We start from the raw sequence: 27575 nt of genomic DNA, 5'->3' as shown, positions 1-27575 counted from the left end.
CCTGGGTGCCTTGGTTGTCACAGTGTTCACCTGGGCACACGTGTTCCCCCAAAAGGGCCCAGCTGCACCTGGAAGGAGGAAGACCACTGCTTGGGTGAGCAGCCAAGGCAGTCGCCTGAGAATGCTTCCAAAGCTCAGAGCCGCCCAGCAACGGGAAGAGAGAAATGTACCTCCTTTGCCACGAAGGGACACAAATCTTCCCGAGGGTGCCTATTGATTTCTTTCTTCCTCCTGAAAGATTTGCATCGGCTTCCAAGAATCCGATATCGCCAACAGGCCTGGCAGGAGCTTAGCTTTCCCCTGAATTCTGGAAGGTCGTGGGTGCCATCCGCACCACGTGACACCGCAGTTAGGTCCCTGCACCTGCATAAGCCTCGCTCCTCCACGTTAGTCTTGCATTTTGATCGTGATAACAGCTAATTTTGTTGAACGTTTAATAGGAGACGAGCATTGTTGTAATCACTGTATGTGCCCGTGAGATGGATCATGTTATTGTCCCCACTTCGCAGTGGGGACAATAGGAGGCCCGGAATTGGAGGCCTGGAGAAGTTAAACCACTTGCCCAGTAATAACTGACACAGCTCTTTCCAAGTCTCAGACACCTCCCACCTTCCATGTACCAAGCTCTTCACGTTTTCTTTATTTAATCTTCCCTGCTCTAGGCACTATTGTTATTTACGAGGAAACTCAGGCGGGAACAGGGTAACTCCTTCAAGGTCACGGCGATGATGTGTGGCAGGCTTGGACAGCCCCTTGGCGTGGGCTCTCTCAGGATGGATTTGGAGAGGATGACTTGGTTATGTTTTGGGGCTTAGATGTGTTGCCTTCCAACATAGATGAATTGCCTAAAATGATTGTTATGCCGTGTTCGTAATTTATTTCCATCTCGGAAGCCAGTCTGCAGAAACTTAAAATATATCAGACTGAAATCACTAAATGAGATTTCTACAACCTTTTTGGAATGTAATCTGCAATATCTATTAAAACAAATAACACGCTTGTCTTTCTTGTTCAGCATTCCCTCTCTGGGAAATTCTCCTGTAGATACAGGAGCACCAGGGAGATTAGGTGTATGATTAAGGAAGTTTTTGCAGCATTGTTTATAATGACAAAAACGGGGGAGACTCTGACAGCTATTGCCAGTGCTTGTGTACGTGTGTGTGTGCGCAAGTATGTGGCTGAGACAAATGAATAGGTTGATAAATTGTCCTTTGTTTATACAATTGCATGTTGTACAGCCATGGCCTGTATTTTCTGAACTGGATGGAATATCGTTAGGCGACAGCAGCAAGTAGCAGAAACATGTGCATAGGAAACTCCCATTTTTTAAAAAAGTGCCACATAACTTGCTATATACATGTGGATAGGATTTATGGCTCTTCGAGTTGTAGAATAAAGCAGAGAGATGCAGAAAGACACATCCCTGGCTCTGAATGTTCATTACCTGGGAGGTGAAGGTAATTCAAGGGGAAGGATGAAATTGGGGGCCATTGTTAATATTCCGTGTTGCTTTACAGGTAGTGGTGAACATGTGGTACTTTTGAACCCTTTTAAAAAACTTAAAAAATCGAAGTGTAATTTGCATAGCGAATGCTCAGGTCAGGATGGGCATGCGCAGTCAGGGGTTCATCTGTTTGGGTTTTGTTAGCTTCTTGGATCTGTGAATTGGTATTTTCTGATCGATTTTGGACAATTCTTTTGGAATGTCTTCTTTCCATAGTTTCTTTTTTTGACTGAATCTTTCCTCTACTTTTGGCCCTTTAATTATTTATGTGCGTTAGACTGCTTGATATTATCCCATATGCCACTACTAAAGGTTTGCTATTTTTTTTTAAAAAAAAATTAATACGATTTATTTTTGGAGCAGTTTTAGGCTTAGAAAAATTGAATGAAAAGTACATCCAGTTCATACGCCCCTCACCCCCACCCTGAGGCTTCTGCTAGTTTTAGCATCTCACATTAGTGTGATCCATTAGTCACAATCTATGAGCTAATGCTGGTGTGTTATTATTAACTAGAGTCTGTAGTTTCCATTGGGGTTCACTCTTTGCGTTGTATATTTTACGTATATTTTGACAATTGCATGGTGACATGCATTCACCATTACAGTATCATACTCAGTAGTTTCACTGTCCTCAAAACACCTTACGCTTCATCTATTAATCTATCCTTTTCTCTCCCCAAACTCCTGGCAACCACTGGCCTTTTTACTGCCATTTTGTCTTTTCCAGAATGTCATGTATTTGGACCCATGTAGCATGGAGGCTTTTAAGATTGACTTCTTTCACTTTAGTAATATGAATTTAAGGTTCTTTCATGTCTTTTTTTGTGATTTGGTAGCTCATTTTTTTAAACTACTGAATAATAATCCATTGTGCAGATGTACTATAGTTTATTCATTTATTCACCTGTTGAAGGACATCTTGGTTGCTTCCAAGTTTGGGCAATTATGAATAAAGCTGCTATAAACATTCACCTGCAGGTTTTTGTGTAGACATAAATTTTCAACTCATTTTGGTAACAGCGAGTATGATTAATGGATCATAAGGTAACAGTGGGTTTAGTTTTGTAAGAAACTGCCTACTTGTTTTCCAAAGTAGCTGTATCATTTTGCATTCCCACCAGCAATGAACGAGTGTTCTTCTTGCTCTAGACCCTTGCCAGCATTTGGTATTGTCAGTGTTTCAGATTTTAGTCAGCCTAACAGGTATGTAGTCGTATTTCATTGTCATTTTGATTTGCAATTCCCTAATGAAATCTGAGGTTGAGCATCTTTTCACATTTATTAGTCATTTGCATATCTTCTTTGGGGAGGTGTATGTTTGGGTCTTTTGCCCATTTTTTAATTGGGTTGTTTTCTTATTGCTGAGTTTTAAGAGTTCTTTTTATATTTTGGATGCCAATCCTTTATCAGACATGTTTTGTAAAGATATTTTTCTAATCTGTGTCTTTTTTTTTTTAATTCTCTTGACATTGTCTTTTATAGAGCAGAAGTTTTTCATTGTAACAAAGTCCAATTTATCAATTTTTTTTTTAATGGATAGTGCTTTTGGTGTTTTAACTAAAAAGTCATTGCCAAACCCAGGGTCATCCAGATTTTCTCCTATGTTATCTTCTAGAATTTTTACAGTTTTGTGTTTTACGTTTAGGTCTATGGTCCATTTTGAGTTAATTTTTGTGAAAGATGTAAGTCTCTATCTGGATTCATTATTTTTTTTAACATGTGGATGTTCATTCAGTTGTTTTGGCAGCATTTGTTGAAAAGACTATCTTTTCTCCATTGAATTGCCTTTCCTTCCTTGTCAAAGATCAGTTGACATGTTTGTATATGCTTTTTTATTTTGGATTTTTATCTCTGTGCTTGAGTTTGCGTAGTTTCCATTATCCCATCTTAAAGTTTACTGATCTTTTCTGCTACAGTGTCCAATCTACTTTTATGTCCCTCCACTGAATTTCTCAAGGCAGATATTTTATTTTTTGGTTTGCAAATTTCTCTTTGGTTCTTTTTTATAGTCGCCATATCTCTACTGAAATCCTGCGTCTATTTACTGATTATATTTATGTTTCGCTTTAAATCTTTAAACATATTTATGACAGCTGCTTTAAAACACTGGTCCACTCCTTTCAACAACTCTATATTTCTTGCTCTGTTTCTGTTGACTGATTCTTCTCCTGGTTGTAGGACACATGTTACTTTTTCACATGATTAGTAATTTTTGATCATATACTGAGGATTACTTTGTTGAGTTTCTGAATTTTGTTATTTTCCTTTAAGGAGTATAGAATTTTTTTTTCCTGGCAGGCTGAAAACAGGATGCAAACCACCTTCATCCTTTTAGGCTTTTATAAAAGCTTTCCTAGGGTGGTTTTATAGTAATTCTTCCTCTGGGTTAGAGTGATGAGATGTGTTCTCTCTGGGTTCTCAACTGAATGGCCAGGATGTTTTGTGATTTATCTTGACCCTAGTTGGTGAGAACTATTATGACTGCCAGCACTATGGGATCCCCATTCAGCTCACAACTACTCAGTAGTTGTTTTTAGCCAAGTCTTTGATGTCTTGTCCTGTGCAAGTGCAGTTTGGTATTTGACCAAAGACTTAACAGGAACTTTATGTAGATTTCTGGAGCTCTTTTTTATGTGACTCCCTCTTCTACTTTAGTATCTTACCCCACAGATTCCAGCTGCTTCAGCAGAGCTCTGATGTTTGTTTCCTAAGTTTTTAGAGACCACTGTGGTCTGTTTGGGCTCCATGTCCCTGCGTGGTCGGGACGGTCAGTTCAGGCAGAGAGCCAGGGCAGCGTGGAGCTCACCTGTGGCTTCTTCTGGGTCACATTCGTCTGGCCGTCAATGAGAGTCTTAAAATTGTACTGGGAAGGGGCTCTTTCATTTATTTATTAATTTATTTTTAATGGACAAGTAAAAACTGTGTATATTTATGGTGTACAGCATGATGTTTTGATACATGTATATGTTGTGGAATGGCTAAATCAAGCTATGAAACATATGCATTACCTCACATGCTTATTTTTTTTGGCGTGTTGAGAACATTTCACATTTACTCTCAGCCCTTTTGAAGTATAAAATATATTGTTATTAACTGTAGTCACCATGCTGCACAATAGATCTCTTGAACTTACTTCTCCTGTCCAACTGAAATTGTGTGGACTTTGACCAACATCTCCCCAATTCTCCCATCATATATAGGCTCAGGTAACTGCCATTTTACTCTTTTTTTTGTAGGATTTTTGACTTTTTTATACTCCACATAGAAGTGAAATCATGTAGCATTTGTCTTTCTGTGCATGGCTCATTTTTCTTAACATAATGTCCTCTGGGTTCATCCATGTTGTCACAAATGATAGGATTTCCTTCTTTTTAAAGGCTGAATGGTAGTCTCTTGTGTATATGTAGCACAATTTCTTTGTCCAGTCACCCATTGATGGACACGTAGGTTGATTCCATAATTTGGCTGTTGTGAATAGTGCTGCAATGAACACGGAGTGCAGATATCTCTTGAGCATACCAATTTCATATCCTTTGGATATATGATCCAGGAATTGCTAGATCATATGGTTGTTCTATTTTTAATTTTTTGAAGAACCTTCAAACTGATTTCCATAATAGCTGGATCAATGTATATTCCCACCCAAAGTGTACAAGGGTTCCTTTTTTCTCCATATCTTTGCCAATATTTGTTATCTTTTGTCTTTTTGATAATAGCTATTCTAGCAGGCGTAAGGTGATATCTCAATGTGGTGTGATTCTGCATGGGAAGGGGGTTCTTTGCATTTGTGATGTCTCTCCTGCACCCCACTCCCCAAGTTCCTGGGTCCCTCGATGCTGGTGGCCTTTGCCCTTCCAGTGGGTGGCATCCCCAACTTGGTGAAGGGAGAATTTCTTTGACCAGGAATCTCCCTTGATGACTAATTATCTTGTCTCCTTCTCAACCACAAGTTTGAGGCTTCTGGCAAAGTATTTTTAGGAAGCAAAACTAGGCAGATGGGAGCCACCGATGTGATCGTTGGGAATGGCTTCCTCCAGTTCCCAATTTAGAATATTGGACAGTCAACTAGAAATAGCTGTTGGAGATTTCCTATGCTGGGTCTCTGATTTTTAAAAATGGTGGCACATGCAGGCCTTGAATCTAGGCTTGTAAGTCTAGCAGAACGCTTTCCAACACAATGGACTGCTTTTTGGTAGAGTTAAAAAAAATAGGTCTCTCTCTCAAAACAGAGGCTCCATGTGGAAAACCTGGGGTGCAGACATGAGGAACCATTGCAGTGGAGTGACTTTATGCAACAGAAATAGATCAGGAGAACCACAATTAGAGACTGTGTTACCTCCCACCCAGTACTGCAGCAAGCAGTGGTGCATGTTGCCATACAAGAAATCTTAAATAGGGGGTTTTAGTGATGTCCAAACTGAAGTGTCTCAACATGACACTTTGTTTGCTTGGCGAGACGGCCAGGGTGGTTTGGTAAGTTTTCAAGATAAAGCAACGCTTGGATTATCACATTCCCAAGTCATGACTAAGAAGATTCAGGCTGTCTAAATAAAGGGAAACAATCCTATTTAGTGGTCTCCCAGTGTAATTAAATCGCCAAGTCAGTAATTTCCTATATGTGGGACACCCCATGCGTGACTAACACCTTTGTTCCCCAGTCAAAACACGCTAAAGGAAAGAAGGAAAAGAAACAAAACAAAACAAGAGGGCTATTTCTACACGCACCCCTGAGAATTTAGCCTTGAACTCGGCGTGTTTTATTACAAACTCGTACCTAAGTTAGAAAGTGCTGAGAAAGTCGCCCGTTTTGGTGCCGAATGCTGATCAGAATCCTGGCGAAAACAGCAGGCTGGGCTCACTCATGAACTTGGGTGGGAAAATCTAAGTAACTCGCCTGAAGAATCAATGGAGAAGCAGGGAACCAGACTTGACCTTGGGCTGTCTGGGCTCTGGCCCGCACTGGACCAGGCCTTACTGCTGATAGCGAGGTCTCTTGCCACATGAACATTATTTGGTGGATATTGATTTTACCAAAGACATGGAGACATCAGTCTGAGCTGGGATTGGGTGTTTATGTCCTCCCTTGCTGTTTGGGTCAAGGAAACGGGGAGGTGATGCATAGGCAAAGAAGTTCCCATCCTGCGGCCGTGGCTTGGAGATAATGCTAGAAAGAACAGAGGTGAGGGGCAGCTCGCAGTCCAGGGAGCTCTACGAGGCTGGAGCGGGCTCTTCCCAGAGCCAGCCCTCCCCGGGAGAGACAGCCAAGCTGGTGGGTTTGATTTCAGCAGGAGGTGAAAGGAAGGGCCAGGCTGTTTACTGAGCTAGGCTCATGAAAGGAGTTGGATATTGGCAGAAATTTCAAATTCTGACTATGGGACGGAGCTATTTATGTTGAAAACATTTGAATGACTCTTTCCCCCCTTCTCTTCTTCCACAATGTAAGATGGGCAGACTTCCAGGACTGCCTCCGCACCCAGCCAGCCTCCAAAAGCCGCCTGGTTCTCTGTCTGCCTAAACTGCAAGGAGCCCGATTGAATAAATGCCCCGGCAGAGCTCCCTGAGCGCTCAAGTTTAATATGCACTTGACCTCTTTGTCTTTCAGAAATGAAATTTATTGAGTTTGGATTCCAGCGCCCCCGGCCCCCGCTAACATCTAATTAACCAGACCACACTTTGACATCAAAAGTGCGGAAGAAAATGAGGAGATGTATTATGATGTTCTCTCTGCAGGAGCCCCGAGGGAGGGGCAGGGGAGCTGAGCCAGGGGTCTTTTGAAGTATCCGAGTTGGTGGTCTGTGGTTCTGCCAGAACGGGAGATAAGCAGGTCATCTTCCTTTGCTGCTTTCTGTTTTCCCAACAAAGAGCAATTATCTTTTTGGTTGTCACTGACTCTTCTTGGCCTGAATTTTCCAGGCTCTGAATCTGAGTTCCTTTGATGCACCAAGAGACCAGGATGCAGCCAACATATAGCATCCCCCCAAACCCCAAATATTCTCCTACTACCTTGTCACTGTGCCCGGGTCCCCACCATGCAAACCCCTCCTTTATCATTGGGGGCACTGTGTCCAGAGAGCACCATGAAAATACATTATCAGAGACAGGGGAATGCGTTACTCATCCATGAGAAGTGGAATCGTGGCCCGTTAGAGTAGAGTTTGAGAACTACTGACTTAGTGGAATTTCCCATTTTTAGTGGGAGGCTACAAAGATAGAACAAAGGAAGGCAAAATTTGAGATTTGTTGAAAGCAACTGAAAATGACTGCTGATGCTTTCTTTTCTAGTTCTCTGCCTCTGGAGATCTTAACTTGGGAGGGCGCTGATCATGGCTTACCCTTGGGACGTGGGGCACTACTAGCTACTAGAAAGAAGCAGAAGGGGACTTCCGGGATGTGCTGGGACTTCAGCTGCAGGAGATCACGGGGACGGTGCTGAGCAGGCCTCGGCAAGTCATGGCTACACAACCTGAGCAAGCACTGCAGGGCTCACCTAGGCAAAGGAGGGGCAGAGGGTTGTGGGCACTTTGCACTTGATTTTAGGTCATGGTGCTTTTTAAAAAGACCCCATCTGGAAGATAGAATAAGGCAGGGGCAGTGCTGGGAATAGATGCATGAGGCCACCCTTGTTTTAGAGATTTACATGAGATGATATCCACATGACACTTAACCCAGTGGCTAACACACAGTGTGTGCTCAATAAATGGTGTCGTTCATCATCATTATCGTCAGATAACGTGGATAAGAGTGAAGGGGACATTTCAGAGCCTGGCTCAGAGGAAGGGATGGAGAGGAAGGCAAAGGTCAGGGCAGAGGTCAAGGACGCAGAGAAAGTAGAGGCAACCCTAGTGAACCCCAAAGCCCAGGCTTGTGAAGTCTCAAAGTCTCTCTCTCCTGGGAAGAAAGTGAAGAGGAGCAGGAACATGGAGCCTGTTGTTTGCCTCCAACAAGTTCCACATGGTCAGGGACATTTCTGACGTGCTCATAGTGGCAGCCAGGGCCAGGAACACAGTGTGGGACACATAGTAGGAACTGGCAGCAGACATTGACACTCTGCCCATATTGCCTAACTCTTATCATTGTTAAGGCCACCTGACCTGCTTTCCAACTGCCAGCTTCTACATTTCTTTGCTGGAGGACTTTCTCAAGTTGCTGGAACCGACCTTGCCCTGCTGAGCGGGAGACCCAAAGTAAGGGAATTATACCACCAAGAAAGCTGTCTTCAACCACCGAGCGGGAGTATAAATACCCCAGCTCCCTGCCCTTTCTGGAGGATCAGTCTAAAGCATGGGCCATACCTGGAATCTCAGAGGTTACTGCAGGGGACTTTATAACACATCCCTTACTGGCTGCCTTCTCTTCCTTGCTAACTTTTCTTCTCCTCTCCAGGTGTTCTCTTCACCTCCCAAACAAACTGCTGGCACTTGAATTCTTTTTGGAGGGTCAGCTTCTGGGGGAATCTGAACTAAGTCAGTGCTCAATAGCTAGTTGTTGAGTAAATGGATAAGTGGGTAATCTAGGCCTGCCCAGTGCCTGCAGTTTTGCCCTTCTTAGTTGTCACTTCATTGCAGGAGTCTCTCGTGCACAAGGGTTGCAAAAGGGGCATCTATAGACTCAGAAACACACACCTCAGGTGTGTTCCAGGTATCTCAGGAACCCCAAGTTTTGTTCCCCACCACTGCCCTTTGTTTTTTGTGTTGCTTCTTTTTTCTAGCATGATTAAGAGGGGAAAAAAGATTTTCTGCTGCAAAGCCCCCAGAGTTGGGTGTTCTGCTTAGCAATCCATCTTGAATCAAGGAGGCTCCTCCCTTCCCTCCTGCTTTTCAGAGCCTGCCTCTCTCCATCTCTCATCCTTAATGATTCTTTAATGGAATCAGTCAAGAAACTCACCAGACCTTTGTAGCTTTATCTCCAAGAAAGGCTGGGACGATGGGATAACAGTATCTGTCATGCAAGAAAAAAAGAGCCACATGCAGAGAGAGACGACCAAAGTGGACAGATAGAATCTGAGTGTCCGGGGAATCCAAGCTGCCGCCAAGGCCTTCCTCAGAGAGATTTGTTAAACAACCTCCAGGTCTTGTACAATTAGATGACAACATTTATTTGCAAATAGGAAGGGTGATGGTGACAGCGCTATAATTTATGTCTTCAATAAGTGGCTCATGCCCAGCTTCAGAATGGATCCATTGCCATTCAATCTTGCCCCTGGTTTTCACATTTTTACATTTATATTGGGGACGTAAGTGACAAAATAGAGCATGTGACAGGCCAAGTTGTTGTCAGCTTCGTTCTCAGATTGCTGATCCTGCTGGTTTATGATGAGATAATTACTCCATTTTGTGTGTGTTTCTTGCTTCTCTTACTGCAAATTGTGCAATATTGCAACTGTCTCTGGAGTATTCTCTTCATGCATTTGCAGAGGGAAGGAGCAGGTAGTTATTACTTTGTTACTTGGGGTTGGAGATTTCCCAGTTAGGCAAGGAAGATTCTGGAACCTCTTATCAGACAGAAGGTCCAAGTCATCTTATTCATCTCACATTGTATAGTCAAGTTGCCTCGTTAGTGTTGCCACTGAATATCACCTTTCTCTTGGAGGGAACATACACTGCATTGCCCAAACTAGAACCTTTCTGAGGATGAAAGTGGGGCATTATTAATAATAATCCCGGGATATGTAAATTCAGAACACTGGGCCACATGGGCATGTTACCTTTTGTGCCTTATACCCCTAGTGCTGGGGAACAATGCAATAAGCACCTTTTTAAACTTTTTAAACCTGACAAAGTGTACAGGCCAAAAACCTATAAGACACCCCATACTTAATGGGAAAGCATAACCATTTTTCTTAAAATTAAAAAAACAAGAATATCTAGTTTTACCTTTTATTTTCAATATGATAATGGAGGTCTTAGGCATCACAGTGAGAAGAATTTAAAACAGGAGACATAAGATTGGAAAGAAGAAATGAAATTGCCATTTTTATGGACTATTCTTCTTGTCCACATAGCAAACCCAACAGACTCTAAAGACAATAAGTACAATAAATAAGAGTTCATTAAACTTGTTGGATATAAGATAAATTTACCAAAATCAATTGTATTCTGTATGCCAGCAATAATAAGCCAGCAAAACACTATCTACAATAGCAGCAAGAATGTAATGTGCTTAGGAATCCATATAATGAAAGCTGTGTTTGACTTAATTATAACCCTTAAAGAAAACCTAAACAAACAGATAGATATACCATGTTCAAGGATATGTAGATTCGATATTGAAAAGATGTTGGTTCTTCCCAAATTAGTTTATAAGTTCAACACAATTAATTATCCATATGAAAACAATGAGATTGCTAATTCATACACAAAAATAAATTCTGAGTGAATTAAACTCCCCAAAACAAAAAGGAAAACTTTAAAACCTTTAGATAAAAATTTAGAAGGATATCTTCATGACCCCAGTGTAGAGAATAATTTTTTTTTTTTTACTTTGAATGCACATAAATGGATTAATTATAATCCTAGGGTTAGGTACAGTTTCACCATTTTTCCTGGCTTGTATTTGTTCCATTTGGCTATCATTAACAATGCAATAAGCACCTGCGAGCCCATTGTCTAAAACAAAAACTAGTGCCTTGGGACAATAACCCACACCTGCAAGTATGGCTTCCTCACACCCCAGCTCTTTGCTTCTGTAGCAAGAAGGAAGTGTCATTCTGGATCATATGATCATTGTTCTGCTCCTTTTCTTTTTATAGATTATAGTTTTATTCTATTTAAATTTTCTTACAAGTGTGTGTTTTTAATTTAGTTGTTTTTAAGTTTACAGAAAGAGTATCAAGCTGTTCTTAATCTTCTGGGAATTACTTTATTCACTTGATATTATGTTGCTAAGGTTTTTCCGTATTGTGTCTCACTGTAGTTAATTTGTTTGAATGTTTTATAATATCTGTGAATATACCACAGTTCATTGGTTCATCCTCCCAGGTATGGGCACTTGGTTGTTTCCAGGGTGCCTATTTTTAGGCACCATGCTGTAATGTGAGCATTTCTGTATAGTCTTCTGCTGTACATATGCAACAGTTTATCCTGAGTATTCTTAAGTGTAGACAAAGATCTGTTGACAAAATAAAAAAGTATTGATTATAAAAACTATTGGTAAATTTGACTTTATTAAAGTTAAGAACTTTTCTTTTTTAAAAGATACCTTAAAGAAAGTGAGAAGACAAGTTATAAATTGGGGGTAGATATTTGCAATATGTATAGCATACAGAGAATTAGTATCAGGAATATAAAATCACTTTTATGAATCAAAAAGAAAATTATAAACAACCCAATTAAAATGGGTAAAAGACACGAGTCAACATTGTGCAATATAAGACTATACAGAAGGCCAATAAATACACAAAGAAATATTTAGCATAATCAGAGATATGGGGAATGCAAACTAAGGCCTCCATGAGAGAATATTTTCATCCGTTCAATTGGCAAAAATTAAAAGTATGCAAATACCTAGTAAGAGAGTGGATCTGGGTCCATGGTATCTCTGACCTATTTCCTTATTGGTATAAAGACTTTGGAAAGCATTTTATCTTTCTCTCTTAAAGTTGAACATTAATTCTGACACTCAAGAATTCCATTTCTAGGAAATAATTATTCCACGAGACGCCAAAGTACAAACTACAAAAAAGACCAAGAAGTTTTACTAATAAACATTTATTTTCAACCTCTATTATCAAAAGACACCACTGAAAGTGAAGCACCAATAGGAATGGGGCGAGACACTTGCAATGATATTGCCATCAAAGGATCTGGGTTCAGAATATGGGAAAAAAAAACAAAACTGCCACAAATCACTCGAAGAAGACAAACACCATCGTGGAGAAGTGGGCGGAGCTGCAGAAGAACACAAGTGGCTAATGAACAAATATTGCTCCACCTCCCAAGTCTCCCAGAGAAATGCAAATGAAAACTTTGAGAGTCTATTTCATACTCATCAGACTAGAAATAAAGCAACCGTACCAACTGTAGTAGAGAACTTGGTACTATGCAACTATCTAACATTGCTGCTGGGAGTATAAATTCGTAAAACCAATTATAAGAAACATTTTCTAATATCCAGAAAAGTTGAACATGTGTAAACATTCTTAGATGTAAACCCTAGAGAAACTCTTACATGAATTCCCAGACATGTGCATGAAGGTTTGTGATGACAGTTTGTAATAGCATCAAATTGAAACAACCTAAATGCCCCATCAATAGGAGAATGAATAAATTAGCTTAGTAACAGTCATAATGGAATGTTCTACAGCAGGGCTTGGCAAACCTTTTCCATAAATATAATTATAAATATTTTAGGCTTTGTAGGCCAGACAGTCTCTGCAGCAACTGAACTCTGCCACTGTAGCAGGAATGAAGCCATAGACAATACTTAAATGAATGAACGTGGATGGGTTCCAATAACTTTATTTACAAAAACAGGTGGTCAGTTGGAGTTGCCCCGAAGGCCAACTGCTGCTCTGTAGAAAGGAGAATGAATCCATTAGAGTGACATAGATCGACATAGATAAATCCTGCCAACATGAGGTTGAGTGAAAAAACAAGTTGCGGAAGGAAATATATGTATTATATTCGTTATGTACAGAATGTGACCCTCCAAATTTATATGTTGAGTCCCTACTCTGCAATGTGTTGGTATTAGGAGGTGGCCCCTTTGGGAGGTAATTAGGATTAGATGAAGTTGTGAGCAGGGTCATGAATTGGATTAGTGCACCATGCCCTTAAAGGAGTCAAAAGAAAGCACGAATTCACACTCTCTTTCTACTATGTGAGATGCAAATAGAAATCAATGGTCTGCAGCCCAGCACAGGGACCTCATCAGAACCTGACCATGTTGACACCCCGATCTTGAACTTCTAGACTCTAGAACCATGGGAAATAAATTTCTGTTTATAAGCCACCCAGTCTATGGTACTCTGTTATAGCAGCCTGAACTGACTAAGACAATACCACTTACATAAAGTTTTTAAAACATGCAAAGAAAGTACCAAATATTGCTTGGGGCACAAATGTATATAGTAAAATACGAAGAATGATAAGCACGAAATTCAGGATTGAAGTTACAGATGCAACCGGGGACGAGAGGACGTGGGGACTTCAGCTATCGTCAGTCATAAAGTTTGGTTTGTTAAGCAGGATGGCAGGTACATGAGTGATGGTTGTGGTATTTCCTCACACCTTTTTGTGTATCTTAAATATTGCACAATGTATTTTAAAATAACACAAAATAAAGAGACTCTAGTGGAAGAGATGGTTTCTTCATTATGTCATTCCATGTCATTTTGTGATGTGTCCATGTGTCCACTTAAATCACCTCCCTGTCCAAACTCGCGAAACACAGTTCAGATTCTCCAGGGATGAGAGTCTGTCCATCAGCTGGTCCTTCTTTCCTTGTCTTTTTTGCTTCCAGAAGACCGGGAGGCAAGAAGCAGGTAGAACTTTCTGTGGCTGGTTTCTGTCACAATTTCCTGGGACCATGTGCTCCTGTTTGCTCACATGAGTGTCGGCTGAGTGATTTGGGAAGCCAAGGCAGATTCGAGGATGACTGGATTTGAGTGGACTCTGGCCTCTCTTAGGTGAAGGGGCTGCACCCCTGCAGGTTGTCTCTTGACCTTCTGACCACCTTCTAGCGTCTCCATGGGCTGGGCCACCTCCTGGCTAGAGATCTAAGTCCTTTAATGTCAGGCGAGTTGTTTGTCCTCATGGAGGACATTTTCTCACCTGAAAATTAGGAATTGTAGTCCCTGCTTCACACTGCTCTTTGTGACCAAGAAGAGGGGGCCTTGCTTATAAAGAACCTGGCAGTCTTTCTCCACCCCAAGGGTTGAGAAAGTGGAAGGTGCAACTTACATCTCTTCCGAAAACACCTACTCCAGTAGCAATCCACACAGAAGATTGGTTCTTTCTTCCCTTTTAGATGATTGCAATGTGCCACTGAATTACATTTAATATTTGCCTCCTTTGCTATTGATCCCATACACAGGTACTTATAAAAAGGCATTGAAGGAAAGGGGGCAGGGCAGGAAGCACAAAATTTAATCACGTTTCTTTCAGAGCTTTCTGAATCAGAGAGCTTTTGCTCGTCTCTGCTGCCATACAGCTCTTTCCTTTTTTTCTTCACGATAAATGAGATCTTTCTTCTCTCTTCTGAACGTTTGCACTTTTGTCAGAACACATTGCCCTCATGATTGGTCCTGTATTTCTAGAATTATAGAATCACGGTGTCAGAGGAATCTTTAGAGGCCACCTCGGGCTGAAGGAATCCTTCCTGTAGCTGTTTTGAGAGCTGACCATTGGTCTCTTCTGGTGATGGGGAGCTCACTACCTGGAGAAGAAGCAGGATTTTGAGTTTATTTGCACAGACGCGGAGAGCCAGGAGGCCAGCTCCATTATGAATTGGCTGAGCAACCTTGGGCAAAACTTGTCACTCTTCTGTGCCTCAGTTTTTTCACTGGCAAAATGGGATCATTCCTACAATTGTACCTTCTTCATAGAGTTGTTATGAGGGTTAAATGAAAATTTGGGAAAGTACTGAGTGCAGTGCTTTGTGCATAATATGGATCAATACAACATAGCTGTTGTGGTTGTCCACAATCTGTGACTGGCAGAGCTTTCCACAGACCCAGGCGGCCAGATTTCTGATGCTAAGTGGTCACTGCTTAGCTCCACCCTGATGACAAGGCCAGGTGCTTGCCCAGGGAGGAGGAGCATTGACACAGCTGGTCACGGTCCCATAATGAAATGCTGGTAATTATGAGCTACAGCACTCAGGCCCTGCACGATGACTGAGATTCTCCTAAATATTTTTTTGCAGAGATAGAGGGGACTGTCATGTCTCCACTTCACGTATGGACTCTGATTACAGACGTGCTCAAGAGCTTGGGCTGCTTCTAACAGCGAGGTACAGGCTTTGACGAGGACACTAATTAGGGGCTCAATGTCTTGGGGAGCTTGAAAATAACACACCCAGCCCATTGACAAGGCTTTAGGATAAACTCCATTCTTAATTGCTGCTGCAAAGAGTAATGTCTGGCTTATGTCATATATATATATATATATATATATATATATATATATATACATATATTATTAATGATATATGTCACCCCCCAATAATTTTTTCTTTCTCCTACCCAGTTTGAAATATAATAATAATCATTTTGCTATAGAAGTGCTAGGAGAATTAGTTGGAGTATTATAGTGGGTAAGTGCTATATCTCTTTTGTCTGAATGTCCCTCTACTCCCACCACATGGAAGAAAACTGATTAAGTGTCCTTTGAATTGAAATATCAAAGTGCCAAATTGGGAACTGGGACTGTCTCTGAAACCAGGCAGAGCTGGGAACTTTCTGTGGGGAGTAACTTACTTTTTCCTTTTATTTAAAATTCTCTTTTTTTTTTCTGTCTATAGAAGTAAATATATTTGTTGTTAAAGAAAAATTAGGAAGTTGAAAGCATGAGGCAGAAACTGAAAATTGTCCTGAGTCTCACAATCGGCGATTACTTCTGGTCACAGTATAGGTTGTGAAAGATCTAGTCGTCTTTATAAAAATGGTCAAGGCAGGATAAGAATAATACCAATAATGTCACAAGGAAGCATTAACAGCAGCAGAAAGTAAGCTTTTTTCTAAATAGTTTACCTATATTTCTCTCATTTAATTCACACAATACTGTTTATGTTATCTCCATTTTATTAATATATGCAGAAAGTTAAGTAACTTGCCAGTGGTAAGTGGCGGTGTGTGCTCTTAATCACTGTGTCAAATTGTGTGTGGAAGTTTGAACCTTTCAAAACATCCCGCCCCATGCATTTTACCTTGTAAAATAATCGTTTGTAGACAAGGTGCTAATAGGTTCTTGGATTCTGTCATTGGTGGTGTGGATGGGTGTGTTTACACACTGGGTGACCTCCTCTTTGTTCCAACCAGTACCTGCAGTAACAGTGTACTTAAATGATCCCCTGATGTTGTATATTTAGATTATTTATTTATTTATTTTATTATTCTAAATGCCCCGCAAGGAATATCATTGTCTACTTCTGACCATTTCCCTGGGAAAGATTCCCGGACGTATAGTAATGGAGTCTGAGTTTTTGGTGCTTTTAAGGCACGACCAGCCAGGCAGGTGACTGTTCTGGAGGCTTAGCGAGGTCACACATGGAGCTACCCAAAGGGTGAAGTCTCCAGCCAGAGGGCTGGGGCCCGGGAGCCCCAGGGCTCCCTGCAGCTCTCCTGTGGGAAGGGATCCTTTTAGCACCTTGGACAGGTCCCATGCAACGGACAATAGGTGACTCTGCTGCTATCACCTGCCATTTGCAACCCCAGCCTGTGTGTCCCAGGTCGTGGAGAACTTTGAGACAGTTTAAAGTGTCCAACTTTGTCATTTCACTAGGAGACGACTGGAGTTATGTTCATCTTAGACCTGCACTTCCCAACGTTTACTGACTTGACGATGTTCTTCATAGTAAGAAATTATCTCAAAAAATCCTTTATGCATTTTTAAATGACTTTTAAAAACTATAGTCTCACGTGGGAAAGGCTAAAAATGTGATTTTCAGGCAAGAAATGACATCAAATCATATATTACTAAAAACTGAGTTTTAAAACTATTTTATTTTTTTATTTTATTTTTCTTTTTTGAGACAGAGTCTCGCTTTGTTGCCCAGGCTAGAGTGAGTGCCATGGCGTCAGCCTAGCTCACAGCAACCTCAGACTCCTGGGCTCAAGCAATCCTATTGCCTCAGCCTCCCAAGTAGCTGGGACTACAGGCATGCCCCACCATGCCCGGCTAATTTTTTCTAGATATATTAGTTGGCCAATTAATTTCTTTCTATTTATAGTAGAGACAGGGTCTCACTCTTGCTCAGGCTGGTTTCGAACTCCTGACCTCGAGCAATCCGCCCGCCTCGGCCTCCCAGAGTGCTAGGATTTACAGGCATGAGCCACCGCGCCCGGCCAAAACTATTTTAAATAAAATTGTAAATAATATCCATAATATAAAAACAGGCAAATTTTGACCTTTTGCCAATTAATAAGCGACAAATGATACTTCATGTGGAATGAAAAAGCATGATTTGTTGGCAAATAGGTTAAAAATTGACATGCGCCATACCGTTTGGGTTTGGGATCAAATATATACTTAATGCACCCCCCAATTTGAATATATATTATAGTTACAGAAATAGACACATTGCTTTCATGACCTGACATTTGAGATGCCTGAAATTTTGCTCAAAATTAAAACTGCTCTTTGGAAAGTAAATTTAGTGTTTTGTTTCCAAACGACAACAGAGAGAGGGTTTCAGGCTAATCTCTGAAAGCCTGTCTTCACTTACAACACCCCATGGGCTGCCGGTGTTCTTTATTTTTAATAAATAAAAATGTCAATTGGACACTGTTACTTGATTTTCTCTTTAGAAAATGACTTTTGAAGTTGTGGAGACGTCGCGATGTGCTCCTTTAGCATTTTGTTCAGAAAAATGCAATTTCCAATTCTGGTTGAGATGGTCTGGGGGTGCATTTGCAAAACTGCCACCACTTTTATGTCACTCCTGTATTCCCACACCCTCTGGCAAAGGACCTGATATTTGAGCCCCACCCCTAGCTGACCTCTGCCAACATCCACACGGGCTCCCTCGGCCAGGCCTGGAAGGCTCTCAAACCGTTCTGCTTGAAAGGGAACACATGTCGCTGATAATTTTTCTTGTTTTTTAAGGATTAAAATCGGAGCAGACAGTTTTATCGCCATAATGATTGAAAACCCTGGGATGTGTTTGTGAACCCTGGGAGGGGGTAGAGTTTTGAACCCTCGATGGGAAGCTGGTCATCTGGGCAAATGTTCCCTGCAGCCCTGTTTTGGGCACTTTCTGCTTCACTTTGTCTTTTTTTTTTTTTGAGACGGAGTCTCACTCTGTTGCCCAGACTAGAGTGAGTGCTGTGGCATCAGCCTGGCTCACTGCAACCTCAAACTCCTGGGCTCAAGTGATCCTCCTGCCTCAGCCTCCCGAGCAGCTGGGACTACAGGCATGTGCCACCATGCCCGGCTAATTTTTTTTCTATGTATTTTTAGTTGGCCAATTAATTTCTTTCTATTTTTAGTAGAGACAGGGTCTCACTCTTGCTCAGGCTGGTTTCAACTCCTGACCTTGAGCGATCTGCCTGCCTCGGCCTCCCAGAGTGCTAGGATCATAGGCGTGAGCCACCACTCCTGGCCTCTGCTTCATTTTGGATGCCATAGATGGAGGCCAGATTGGCTTCGTGGCCTCATTTGCTAACTTTTCTGAAGTGGGAGGAAGATTTGGGGCTGGGCATGGGGCCTGGGTGTTTGGAACCTGGGCCTGTTCGTGCCCTATGGTTTCCCTCTCTCTCTCTTTCTCTGTGCCTCAGTTTCCTCATCTGCAAAACAAAGACACTGCATTCTATAATGTGGAATCTTAAGCACCCAGGATTTGGATTCTTTCTTAAGCACAAAATCCTTTTTCTGCCTAACCCATGGCAGAACAATTTTAGGCAGCAATCTGTTCCCTTAGAAAAAATTCCCTGGAGGAAGAATTTCTACTGGAGCAGCGAACTTAGCTTAGAGGCGGGTTGAGGGCCATGGCAGGCCACACGGCCCTCACTCTTTCTCTCTGATGAACGGGGAGCTACTTTTGGGTTGTGACTTTAGAGGCACTTTACCTTCTCATGAGTCGTGAAGCTGAATCCTACGGATCCTCCTTTCATTTCACAGGGAGGGTCGAGCTCTATGTGTCCCCCCCCCCCAAATTTATATGTCGAAGTCCTAACCTCCCAATGTGATGGCATTGGAGACGGGGCCTTTGGGCGGTGGCTAGGTTTAGATGAGGCCGTGAGGGTGGGGTGTTTGTGATGGGGTTAGTGCCTCTCTTTTTCCCTGTGTGAGGACAGAGCGAGAAGGTGGGGAGTCCTGGAATTCCCTAATGTCCTTGCCGGAGAGGGTCCCGGGAGCCAGAGGTAGGTCTCTCACCTGAGTTCTCAGCTGGGGAAACTGAGGTTTAGAGAAGGGAACTCCCCCAGGCAGGGCTGCTCAGAGACTTAGGGGCCTTTTTGCACAACTTGCACAATGGGGAAGGGGGGGCAATCGGCCGGGATGGGGGGGGTCTCCCCCAGGCTGTCCACTCTCTTCCTCCATAACCTTATTTATCACCGAGTGTTTTGATCTTTGTGTCTTACCAAGTCATTAAATAATCACATCTCCTTGGAGTGGAGGCTCCTAAGATCAAGACAGACTGTGACTGTCTTTTAGCTCGATCTCCCCTCATTTTGAAAAATCTGGGGAGGCAAGGCCTGCAGAAGAAGGAGAGAGGAGTGTTTTGGCAGAGAAGTCGTGGTGCAGGGAAGCTCCCAGAAGAGATGGTGCTTGAGCCTGAGCGAGCCAGGAGCCTGCGCCAGGGCAGGGCGTTTGGGGCAGGCGTTGGTACCGATGGTGGTCGGAGTGGGGGAGGGGGACACAGGTCCAGGGAGGTGGCCGTGCCATGGTGGGGAGGGACACAGTATGCCCTAACAAAGGCGTTGCTTTCCTCCGCAGGCAGCCAGGAGCTGCAGAGGCCGAGGCTGAGAAAGATGGTCCCGGGGGAACATCCTGCTCTGGCGTTTGGAGAGCAATGGGTTAATAGCTCGAACGCTGCCTCCCAGCCCTCCCAAACCTCTCCACGACAGGTTGGGCCATAATTCTCCTTAATAAAATAATATGAAGCTCAATTATGCTCCTGTTCCCATGTTCTTGGACTTCATTAAGCACAGAGGGATTAAAAACTTGTATAAATTAATCAATGTACCATAATCCTAAAAATTAGAAGACGAGTCCTTGAGGAAGTAATATAATACGGGCTTTTTAATTAGCAGGGCCCCTGAGATTCATCACTCTCCCCCGCAAGTCTCCTGTTTATGAATTGTGTTATCCTTTGAAAGGGAAGGCCCCGCAGACTCCCGCCTGCTGCGAGAAGACTCCGATCCCCCCCGGCCCCCACCCTCCTCGGAGCCAGAGCAGCAGGACACCTCTGTCTTTCCTTTTCTTCCCCCTAAAGAGGCAACTTTGAAAAGAAAACTCAGAAAGAAGGATCTAGAGGAAGAATAAGCTCCTCTCATTTCTCCTCCTGGGCACGTGGCATTAAGGGAATAGATTCTGCAGGCAGGTGGGGCTGGGTTTGAATTCTGCCTCTGCTGCTCTGTGGTTCTGTGACGGCCACTAGGTCATCTAGCCTCTTTTTAAAAAGTTTTTTTTTTTTTTAAATTTTATTTTGAAAGAGAGTCTCACTCCGTCACCTAGGCTAGAGTGCAGGTGTCATCATGGCTCACTGCAGCCTCCAACTCCTGGGCTCGAGCGATCCTCCTGCCTCAGCCTCCTGAGTAGCTGGGACTACAGGTGCTCATCAGCATGCCTGGCTAATTTTTCTATTTTTTGTAGAGACGGGGTCTTGCTCTTGCTGAAGCTTGTTTCGAACTCCTAACCTCAAGGGATCCTCCCACCTCGGCTTCCTAGAGAGCTAGGATTACAAGCGTGAGCGACCCCACCCAGCCTCATCTAACCTCTTAAAGTCCCTATTTCCTCAATGGTTTTAGGTCTTTGTGAGAATCGCTTCCTGACATCAAATGAGGACTCCCTGTAGACACAAAGGTGTCCCGAGCTGTCTCCTCCTTCCGTCTGTCCCATACGGGGCAAGTGGCTTCTTCTCTGGGCAGGTGGAATGGGCGTAGGATCACCACCACACTCCTGCCTCCCTGGGGGCAGCCTCTTTCTTTCTTAACCCTGTGTCTTCTTAACTTTTCCCCTCACTCCTAGCAGCCTGGAACCGTTCCTGTCCTTCCATCATAATAAAACCAGACGCAGCCCTTCCTCAATGCCATGCTCCCCTGTAGCTAAGCCATGACCTGTCGCACCTCTGTCCCTGTCCTGCAACCTCAATGCCAGCACTGCCGACCCGCTCACCCCTCATCCACGCCAGCCTGGCTTCCGTCCCCAGCAGACACTGCTCTTTTCCTCACTGATGTCACCAGCGAGTCTTTATCTCACTTGACCTTCTGGCACCAGTGGACTCAGATGAAGCCTTCCCCCTCCTCAGTCAGAGCCCCACTCATTTCCTCCTGGCTCCTTGGACAGACCTGCTCAGACTCAGTTTCCCTTCTATGCTGTGAGCGTCCGTGTTTCTCACGCTCGTGCTCTGCTCTCCCCCAGGGGGTGGCCATGGTCACCGCTGGCTCAGTCCTCTGCCCTGCCCCAGACACCAAAATCCAAAGGCTCGTTGGTCAGTCCCCTTTGACATCTCGCTGGTCTTCAAACTCAGGGTGTGCATGGCCGAGCCCAACCCTTCCCCTCCCAAGGGCGTCTCTTCTTTAGCCTCAGTCTAGATAATGACACTGACATGCCCCCGATGATCTAGAACTCTCCCTCCCCTCCATGGGGGAAGGGCCAGGTGTCTTGGTCCCACTACATCCCCAGGTGGGGCACAGAACTGGAGGTGTAACAGCCCCTTGGTAAACACTGAAGGACGGACAGATGGATGGATGGACGGATGGATGGGTGGATGGATGGGCGGATGGATGGGCAGATGGATGGGCGGATGGATGGGCGGATGGCTCCATTTGCTTCCTTCCCCAGGAGGAGCTGTGACTCGGTTAGTGAACGAGGGCGTGGGTGCTCGCTTGCTTAGAGTCCATGTTGCCCAATGGTTTCAGCCAGGATTGAGGCCGACACCGACCCTGATCCAGGTAGCAGCCCCTCGTGACTCCTGTCTGGGAACGATTCCGAGTTTCCCAGAAGGCTCCCTCCACTCCACTCCTTGTTTTGTAGTCTCTGATTTTACAAAGGGCCTCAAGGCCAGGAATCACAAAGACCCCTGGAGGCCACCCCGCCAGCCCACGGAGGGAAAGGAGGCTCCACTCTGCACCAGGGGAGTACAGAATCCCAGCCGTGCTGCCTGACGTCTGGCCCAGGTGGGGACAAGTTTCACTGGTGACCAAGGGCACGGCCACTCCTGTTTTGCATCTGCTTGGGCCCCGCTGTGCTGCACTGCCTGCTCTGTCCCTCCCCAGGCTGCTTTCCAAGAGGCACAGCTGCTGGCACCTGCGGAAGGCAGCGGCACTCTCCCTCCTTTGCTGCCGTCTGGTTTTATCCCCGCGCGCTCACCCTGTGTGTCCGGAAGGCGCAGACATGCCCGTGCACAGCAGGGGCGCTGCCCAGATTCACACCTCCTCTCGCTCGAAGAGCCATCGGCTGCCTCTGGATTGGACGGAGGGCCCGGCGAGGCCCCGGGGCAAGGTGATCTTTGCTGAGAAGTCTCTTCGACATTCGACATTCGGTGTCCAGACAGTGGAGTAGGGAGCCCGGCTGGCTCTTGCATCCCATTGCTGGTGAGCCCCCTTCTTCCGTTCCTGCTCTGTCTCTTGGGGGAGCCTGGCCCCTGCTGGCTCATCCACGGGGACCCAAGCTGGAGAGGCAGACCTGCCCTTATGCCGGCCATGGCCTGCCCTCTCGCAACTCTGGTAGCGGCGTGGCCTGAGCCCTGTCGCTGCATTTACCCAGGCATGGAGGGGGAGAGAGCCAGGAGAAGTCAAGTCTCGGGTCTGAGGATGACCCCTGCTGCCTTTGTTTCCCCAACAGCTCTCATTGCCTTAAGGGTCTCCCTTCCACTGAGACGTGGTTGGTCTCTCCTTAGCGTTCTATATGGCCCCAGTTCCACATCACGATCAAGGACAATGGACAGGGGGTACTTCTCATTCTTTTCCAAGCCAGGACTGGCTCCGTGCATTGTGAAGGCAGATTTCTGGAATGCAGGGAATTGCTTGGAAACTTACAGGGGGGAGAAGTTGCTCCCCATGGCCACCACCGTACACATACATGTGCATGCATGCACACACATGCACACGCACACACACGTGCACACACATACAGGGTTGGAAACGCCTCCCAGTTTGCACAGCCACTGCACCCCAGGAGAGCCAGGCTGAGCCCTGGTGTTCTGCACACAAATAACCACGTGACCGTGAACCAGCCTGCAGAGCCCAGTCCTGGGTTTGCAACTATCTGCAGAGATGGCCCGATGGCTCAGGCTTCATACCTTTTTTTAAAATAAAAAATAAAAATGGCAATGCAATTATAAAACCCTAATGCTCAAGGGACAGAAGAGTCAGAAATGGCTTATTGTTTTATTTTGAAGATATGAAATAGCAGTTTCCAACTGTTTTTATCGCAGTGGAATCCAGTTTTGAAGCAAAACTCTGCTGCAGACACACTCAGTGGCTAAAATGCAGGAAAGGGAGGTGACTGGTCTGAGGTGGAGATGGGGGTTGTCAGCTCTGCCCGCCTGCTCCCCGCTCTATTCGGCTTGTCTGGGAGCACTTTTGGGGAGTCTTTGGAGCACAGTTTGAAAACCACTGACCTAAGAGAATAAGGCCAGCCTGCTTTCCCCAGCAGTCCACCCCAAGGTCCTGAGTCCTGAGCCAAGTGACTTTTCAGCGTTACAACCGCTGATGAAGAAGTGACCTTTAGCTCCGTCTCTGATGAAAGAGAAGAGGAGGCCTGGACCCCAATCCCTGAGTGGCCCTCCATGACACCCTCTGTCACATATAGTTTATCCAAGAGCCCCTTCGCCCATAGCAACATTCCAGGGCGGCACAGGGAGCCCTCGGGGGTGGAATCTATTCACCACTGTGGCCGGCCCATCATTTCGGACGCCGGGGCTCAGAGTTCTCCTCTTATTTCCTTATGGTAGGAATTGGCATTTAATGGACCCCTTGAGAGCATCCAGGCTTTACCAAGAATCTTGGGAAGGGTTATTAATTAATTAATTTATTTCCTGGAATTTCTCCATATCTAGAATCAATGAACCAGAAATATGCTCAAATGATGTAGATCCTACTTGCCAACTACGGGACATGTTCCAAGGAACCCCGAGAATGCGGCTTATCATCAGCTCTTGCTGCTGCTTGGTGCGTCAGGAAGTGCATTGTGACAGGGAGGTGAGACGTTTCCTATGGGAGAGGGAGGATGAAGAACAAGACTTAATCAGAGACATTTTAACTCCAGATTCCTAGTACTTAGTTATTCAGAGAGTCCTGAACAGCGTACCGTGGCCCAGTAAAAGTCGCCTTCTACTGACACCTAGAGATGTCGAGGAGTGGGTGCCTTGTCTGAGTTTGTGAGTGGGTGCTGCGTGACCCCCAGAGGAGGAAGATCGGGTCACCAAATGTGGGCCACAGATATGCACTCCCACGGATGCCCTTGAACCTTGTTAGGGGATGCGGGTTGCTATGGTGATGGGAAGGGAGCGAACCTCAGGGTAAAGCTACAATAGAGAGAGAGTTTTGACATCGTGCAGCCACTGTCACAGTTTCTTCCTTAGAGCTGGGCTTCAGCCAGTCGCTGCTTCTCTGTTGGGCAGGTGGGCAGCAAGGGACAAGGCAAGGGTTCCCAGCTGCAGAAAGCCACACGTGTCTTTATTTCGTTACGTTACCCTGCCCGTCTCAGGGCCCACACATGGTGCAGTGGAGTCTCTGTCATGGTAGTGCAGGGCTTGGGTCTCGAACTCTTGGAGGTGCGAGTGGAAGGTTCATTTTGCTGAGATCAGAGGCAGCTGTGTGTGGCCTGCTCTCTGTCCCGGGAGCCCTGCCCTGCCGCCTCCTCGCTTTGTAAGGAACAAGCGGGGTCTCCTCCTCGGGCTTGGACATCTCTCCTTAGACGCCAGTGCCCCTCCTCTTGGGAGGCAGGTGTCAGGTGGCCTTGGGCATCTCCCAGATGCTGAAGGGTGAGGTCGGCAGTGACAGGGAAACTAATTCCCACTGGAATACTGACCAGGAGGTGACAGAGGCAGACGTCATCTTTCTTATGAAGCTCATATGCTCTTTCCTTGAAATTACAAGTATTCGTCATTTGAATGTATCTATACATTTTTCTTCCATCTCACCCTCCCCCTTTTCCTACTCCTTCCTCCCTCCCTCCCTCCCTCCCTCCCTCCCTCCCTCCCTCCCTCCCTCCCTCCCTCCCTCCCTCCCTCCCTCCCTCCCTCCCTCCCTTCCTTCCTTCCTTCCTTCCTTCCTTCCTTCCTTCCTTCCTTCCTTCCTTCCTTCCTTCCTTCCTTCGGTTTGTTGCAGGCACCAGGGAGTCTGGCCAGGGCCTATTTAGAGTTTCAAAGGTGCAATAAGAACTGGCAGAATCCAGGGCAAGGTTGCCTCGCTTGATAAGGTTTCCAGTGTCTTCCCTCCCCCTCCTCCTAGCCCTCCTTCAGGAAGTGGGCGGAAGTGGGCGGAAGTGGGGCCGGGTTGGCAGGCAGATCTGCTTAGTGGGAAGGGACTCGGGAAGTTGTAATGTCAGTGTCTCCAACGTTTTCTGAACATGTCTTCCCTGGGGTTGGGTTTGAACCGAGGACTCCGCTGCCTTGTTCCTGAGCTGTGGGTCAGGCCACATACTGTGATCCTGTCATACCCTCTACCTGAATCCGCATCCTCTCAGGACCCCCAGGGCTTTGGTCCTGGCCGCTGTCACTCTCCACTGCCCACCTGCTGGGATGCCCCATGTAGGATAATGCTCGCCCCAAACTTCCTTCCCATCGTCCCCTCCCGCTTCTGCCCTGTGAGCTCTCACACCCTCTGCTGCACAAACAGGCCCTTCTGGGGTGCCCTGTGCCTTCCCGTGCATAAGCCTGTCCTTCTGCCAGGGCCACCCTTCCCCCTTGCCGCCTGCTGTGTGAGCCCACGGCCTGTATGCTCCAGTGCAGGTATTGTCTTTGTGACAGCCTCCCTGTCCCCACGCGCCCCACCCAGCATTGGCTGTTCCTCGTCGATCACTGAGGGGCTAATCTGCTTCCACTGCTGGACCCTGGGCTCCAGGAAGGCAGCACTAACATGCCATCACCCGCCCCTGCAGACTTGGTGGCCGAGTAGACACTGGGCAGACATCACCCCCCACTGGGCTCCAGGCCACACTGAGGCCTGTTCTCACCCTGTGTGTTTGGGGACGGACTTTGTCACATCCAGAGATGTGATGTCATTTCAGGGACACTTTTTTCATCAGACATTTACTCTGGCACCCAGCCCATGGCCGGGCATAGGACACACATAGAGGAGGTCGCAGTGGTTAAGAGATTGTGGAGTTGGGTAGGTCTGGCTTCGAATACCTGTTCTCATAGGCTGTGGCTTTGGGGAAAGTCACTGTCCCTTCCTGAGCCTGTTTCATGATTAATAAAATGGGGATAATAATGTCTTTTGTTACTGGGATGCTGTGAGGCCTGAATCAGATACCACATGTAAAGTGCTTAGCCCAGCACCCGGTACACAAAGAAAGCCCACTAAATGGTAGCTATTATTATTAATAATAAATGCAGGCTGGAGGAACGCAGAGATGAATGGACGTCTAGGCAACTTTCAGCCGAATGTGCACGATTAATGCTTACTCTCTTCCATCCCGCCCCAAATAAAATATACAAAAGGTTTGAGGAACTCCATTAGCTGTCGCTAACTTTCTTCCATCACAAGAAATCTCACAGCCGTGACCAGGGCTCCTTTGTGACCAAGGCGTGGGGAGGGATTAATTATACCCCACTCTGCTTCTGGGCTCCAAAAGCAAGCAGCACCCCTCACGTCGCCCACAAATTCCTTCTCTGCTCACCGCGTGCGCCCCACAGAAAACGGAGGTGCACCTGCGTTAGCGGCTTGCCGAGAGGCATTTTCCCTGCTGTTGCCGGGATGATTTTTGCCTCCACACCTGCAAACAGCCTTCTTTTTTCCTCCTCTCCGAATCCAAGTGAGCCTTTGATTTCCTTGCAGGGAGGACAAGGAGAGAGCAGAGCAATTAGACACTTGGCTGGCCCCTCTCGGAGGCTGGAGCTGTTTTTAGCTCTGCCTTTCAGGCAGGCGGCCTTGGCCTTGGGGGGTCTGAGCTCAGCCTGGCAGATCGTACCCGCGGAAGATGTCAGGGCACAAGAGGGCCAGGACAGGAGAGCAAGAGCACCCTCTGTGCAGCTGAGTCGAGGTGCTGTCTTGCTTTCTGTCTTATTCTGCTGTAAATGAAAG

This window comes from Microcebus murinus, chromosome 20 (genome assembly GCF_040939455.1).
Source record: "Microcebus murinus isolate Inina chromosome 20, M.murinus_Inina_mat1.0, whole genome shotgun sequence".
NCBI lineage: Eukaryota > Metazoa > Chordata > Mammalia > Primates > Cheirogaleidae > Microcebus > Microcebus murinus.
The sequence above is the reverse complement of the archived record's forward strand: the minus strand, read 5'-3'. Positions refer to the sequence as shown.